Below are 6,000 nucleotides of genomic sequence, written 5' to 3' on the forward strand. Positions count from 1 at the left end.
AAGCAACCCCACACATGAATGGTCTCAGGATGCTTTACTGTTGGCATGACACAGAACTGATGGTAACGCTCACCTTGTCTTCTCCGGACAAGCTTTTTTCCAAATGCCCCATTACGCTGAATTAATATTTGTGTCATTCTCAAAACTTTTGGCCACGACTGTACAGCCTGAAATGAAATCCTGTAAATGTTCCTTATGTTGTGACTTGACATTAACATTAATCTGAAGACTGTTATTTATCTAATTAACTAACTATGTTTAATTGTTACCCGATTAAATTAATCATGGAATAATTAGATCATTAGGATCTGGGGCACCACGAGAGCGGTTCTTTAAAGAGTTACCATCTCCCAAATTAAACTCTAAAAGGTCTTTACCTATCACATCTATAACAGTCACCTTATCAATCATAACCTCGTATCATATCATCATTCTGAAGTCGTAACCTCCTTGCATCAACAAAAACCAGAGCCTTACTTATGATTCAGTACTACACAAATTGGCTTAGTTATTTATTTACTAGCTAATTAAAAGTTATTGACTGGAGACTTAATATGCTGAAAGCAGGTCCCTAGTGGAATGACAACAACATGGCTGCTTGCTAAAGAAGAGCTGGAGAGGGAGAGAGAGGGACAGAGACACTTAACATTGGTACATTCAGAAACTAATCTCACCTACAGTAACCATATACTTTATACACAAACCGCCACCCGCTTTGCGTAAGAAGCCATGAAATGCCTGCGTTTGCTCGATCTCTTGGTGAACAGGGACACCTTGGAAAGGGAGTTGGGCCTTTTCGCGGCACGCTTATAAGGCTCTGATTGTCCAAAATGGTTCCAACAAGTATTCTACTGTTGTTCTTCTCTGTAGTGGCCAGTATCCGGTGACTTGTCGTGTAGTCCTGAACAGAACTACAGAGTTGACTTTCTTTCCATTCACTCTTGAAGAGGCTTCTTTGAAGATAGGCTAGCCAGCCGTATCGGTGGTTTGAGCAGAGTAACAGAATGGTCCTACTTAAATTTGCTTTCACAGATACTTTACTTAGGCCAGCTAATCACCCGTACCAGTGATTGTCAGGGAGGTGAGTTTATCGTCTCTGCCTCGTGTTGAGATTCAAAGTTCAACCACTTTAAACTTGCAGCTGCAGCTTCACGTCTTTCTGGTCTGCTATGTTAATTTCTTAACCCATCATTCATACAGTTTGCAGGAAAGAGGCGGTTCCAGCAGGCTGACATGCTCTCTGACCTCACTCAGGGTCGGTGACTACTCACTGTGCAAAGTTATAAAAAACAATTATCTCTTATAGCTTTTCAAATCACTTTTTCATGTTACATGCACAATACATGCACAAAACATAGTATGGAAACTTCATACATGTGGTGGGTATACTTTCCAAGTTCCAATATTTCCTGTATAAAAATTTTAATGACATCACAAAATAACAATCAAAATGACATTACTCTTCTATTTATCGCCTCTGACCATTCCCCACGTTCTATGTTAGAAATATTGTTCCAGTATTCACTTTTGAACGTTTCAGTGGGAAAAGTCTGTTGAGACAAAGCACATTCCTTTGGTGAATTTGGAGAGGGGGAGCCTGGATCTTCTTCCTTGATTTACAACAGGACGTGGGTTGTTAATCCCCACCAGTTTTTGTATATTTGCCGGAGTAAACTGTCGTGGAAATTCTACACCATGTCATGGAAATTACCACTAGGGACACTCAAAGTCTATCTTAAATGAATCATTATTTATTGTCAGCGCGCTGGAGAGGTTGAAACAAACTCAATGCACCATAGTGAATGTGTGTTAGGAGCACTAACGGGGCAGTCCCGTTAGTTTCCTTATATACTGCAGACAAATCATATATGCATGATTTATCTTATTCATCATTCATAATTAATTAACGTTTGCTTCATTCATGTGACAGACCAATACCTCACAAGGCTTCTTCTCTCTAATCTGAAACCTTGAAACTGAGATATCTTTCGTTCTTAAAACAAGGTCTGGGCGTACTGCCAAATTGCACATACTGATAAGTGAGGATTTGTTCACTTGTCACTTGCATGAACACAGTAATTGGTTATTAGAACAGCACATGAATAGAACACAGAAATTAGTTATTAGAAAAGCACAAGTATAACATTTCCATCACAAAACTAAAATATTATCCCAGTTTAATATGCTGCTTGTGTATTCATTCCCATATCAGCTAAAAAATTTAATCATAATGTTTTGTTCACAGAGAAGAAAGCACATGACTAGCTAGTTGGCTACAGCAGGTTCTACTATTTCACAATAGCCTGGAATCACTAGTAATCATTACTTCTAAACAGAATACCTTTTTGGGTGTGTTCTTGTTGTTTGGTTTACTGTTTGAACAGTCACTGAGATTATATTTGGTTATTAATGCAAAATAGGCTACTTTAATGAATAGCCTATAGATCAGATCGAGGAACGAAGCTACAATACTAGCTCCATGGTTGCGGAAGGAATGATATGGCAGGTCTCAATTTTCAGGAAAAATGTAAAGTATGCAATGTCCGTCTGTGTCACGATCGTGTGGAGGAGAGACGGACCAAAACGCAGCATTTGGAAAATAAGCCATCTTCCTTTTATTAATGAAGAAGGCAAAACGAAACAAAAACACTTACAAACTAACCAAAACAATAAACGACCGTGAAGCTAATAAACGTAGTGCACATACACATGCTACAAACGTTCAGACATAGACAATTCCCCACAACAAACTAAAGCCTATGGCTACCTTAAATATGGCTCCCAATCAGAGACAACAGAAACCAGCTGTCTCTAATTGGGAACCCATTCAGGCAACCATAGACTCTACTAGACAACTACACACAACATAGACACAGCTAGACAACTATACTAAACATAAAGCCAACTACTCTAAATAAACCCCCTAAACCTTACAATCACCCTGGACACTACAAAACCCACATAAATACCCATGTCACACCCTGACCTAACTAAAATAATAAAGAAAACAAAGAATACTAAGGCCAGGGCGTGACAGTCTGCCTTCAATCGCAAGGGGGCATTGCGTTTCCACTCTGTTGTGGATGGTCCCCATTCAAATGAATGACATCGTAACGGAGTGCTTATGGGTAATGTGAACGAGGCGATCCCATTCTGAGCATTCTAACTGTCTAATAAAGACTATTGCAAAAAAATATAATTAGTTTGAAGTGGCAACCTGTCATTCAGGGCAGAGCCCCATCTGTTTTGAGCCCCACCTGCCTGTTCAGCCATTTTTTTTTCATTAGGCAGATCCAAATGCAGGTGTTTCAGCCTAGCTCAGTGCATTTGGTGGTGGTGTGGCAGCCAGCAGAAAATACAGAGCGAAGGGGTTGGTAATGTTCTCTAGTTGCGCCGTGATTGTCTCAGTGTTCTGTCACTCATGGAGACACCACGTCACCGCAAAATCTACAGGGAGAGCTTGAAAATTCAAGCCTCTTGGGTGCTTCTATAGATGTACATTAGAATTGCCCATCCAAGAAGGCTCAAGGCCACAGTTAAAATTGTCAAATCACGTTATATCTACTGTCATGACGTGGCCCATTCTGGGTGTAGATCGTGGCTTCCCCCTCTCTCACTCTCTCCTACACCCAGGTTCTGTTATCTCAGGTTGTAAATTCCTGGTGGAGACTCTCTGTCTTTTCATGCAGAGAGAGAGACCGCAGAGTGAACAAAGGATTTCACGTGGCCGAACTCCTAAATCCCCAAAGTGGGAGAATTAAAAACAATATGTCCACTTTTGTGGGAATGGTCCGTGGACACTTAATTAAGGGATGGGTATGATGAGTGTGTTACATTTGGTGACCTCATGAAGGACAGGAAACACACATAACTATATCTCTGCATGTGGACATTTCTTAATTATGGTGTTTGCATCTAATTCTTGTATAAAATAAATGAGTTAAGATGAAACTATTTGTGAAATGATGTAATGTGATGTTAACCTTTCATTTTGAGAGAATTGTATTCCCTGTAAAGTTTAACTAGTGTGGCGGATGAATCAGCATTAGTTGGGTAACATAGATAGTTAAGATGACTTATCTGCATAATATGTTTATGTGATATACTTGTTATTAGAATGTATCCCTTCGGACTCTGGTGTTGGCAGTTGCACTTCTTCCCTCAGCTGGGGCTCTTTCAACTGGGGCCCAGAGAGGGGAGAGGTCAGGCTTGTCTTCACATGTCCCTGGTGCTATGCAGAATACCAGAAAGGGAAGAGGACAGGAGGGAACATTGTCTTCATATGTGAATGTGTCTTTACCTATTCTTAAACCATGTGAAGGGATAGCGTGATTAATGGGGAACCAATTACTTGTCTCCACAATGTCTGTGCGCCAGTCACTCCCTCCTTTGGCCTTGGAGGATGTGTGTGGTAGTGTCTGCAGCCATTGTATGTCATCTCTGATGTTGCACTTATCCTGGGATAGTGTATGTCCTAGAGGCTCACTCCCCTCTCAGTGAGCTTGTCCAGGAGTGTGGTCAAGAAGGGGTTTTACTTGAGATGGAAGTATCTGGAGTGGACAATTGATTTATGCCATTGGTCGAGTTGGTGTTTTTGTGCTATGAGTACCGGGAACGAGATCGGAACCTCGTCTTAGGGACCAAACTGAACGATAATTTATAGTGAATGCTATCTGGCTACGGGATACTCCTTTCTCATTTAAAAAGTCTCACCTTGTGAACCATTCCAAATATCTGTGGTTTGTTATGTGGACTAGGGGGTGGATCTTTGCTATAAAAGATCTCAGTAGCCTTTGTGTTGTGGCTCTCTCAATTAATCATCTGAGGTTGATTCGTCGACAAGCCACCGCTATTGCAAAGCTCTCACTAATAAAGATTCAGTTTACTTTTAACTCTGACTTGTGTGATAAGTTTGTCTCTCCTCATTTGATAATACAGAAATTAACCACCACACTAGTCAGCGGCCACGCCCCCGTGAGCACAGACATGATCTGGCGTCATGGAACCGCCCTTTTCTATTGTTACGAATAACACCCCTTCCTGATGAAATCCTCTTCTGACTAAGCAAACCCACAGCGGGAGCTGTGATAGCGAATAGTTGAGTACCAAAACTAGAAAAATATACCACTTGGAGCACTGACTACACGGCTGGAAATGGTTAAACTCTGAGACTATTGATCCCTACAGAATAAGAGCAAATCCTGATACTAATTACTCGTCTGCAGCTAGAAATTATGTAAACCTGGGATGTGAATACCGACAACCACCAAAACATCTATTCTGAGAACAATGGACGCCTGACGTATCCATTACAACAGACACTATCAGGAGCAGCCGATAAAGCTACCACCAGAAGTAACCAGACTCTCTGATGAACTGTCTACGGACTGACGATTCCAACAGAGAAGATCACAACGATATATGGGCGTAAATATATTCATTGCAATTATTTCCGAATGAGTGAGCGTTCATATGCAAAGGATTAGCATTTCAATTAATATAATTATCAACTGTATGTAGTGATCCCTTTTGTCTTTCCTGCTCCTTTCTCAGTCCACACCCCCTTCCCTTTGTCCACCAAGCCGTCATATCGGTTTAGCCCACTAGGGGATCTCCCCTATCATTGTTAGTAACCAATATCAACTGTTCGTTTGTTATGCATTTCTGTGATTATTTATTTATTTAGTAAATATATGATGAAGCCAATTGGTGTATGGATGATTCATAGTTTAGGCTGGGTTCGTGCAGAACCAAGAATTCTACGACGTTCAGATGAGACTGATGTGAGGTAAAGAATAATTCATTAACTTCTCTGCGCTACGGATACCGGTAGCGGGTTTAAATTCGACAACATACGGTGATCGCCACATAAATAGTCATATTAAACATTCCTGAAAATACAAGTGTCTCACATGGTTCAAAAGCCTAGAATCTTGCTAATCCAACTGCGTTGTCAGATTTAAAAAAGGATTTACTGCGAAAGAATACGATGCGATTATC

This window comes from Salvelinus sp. IW2-2015, linkage group LG4q.1:29 (assembly GCF_002910315.2).
Source record: "Salvelinus sp. IW2-2015 linkage group LG4q.1:29, ASM291031v2, whole genome shotgun sequence".
NCBI classification, from domain to species: domain Eukaryota; kingdom Metazoa; phylum Chordata; class Actinopteri; order Salmoniformes; family Salmonidae; genus Salvelinus; species Salvelinus sp. IW2-2015.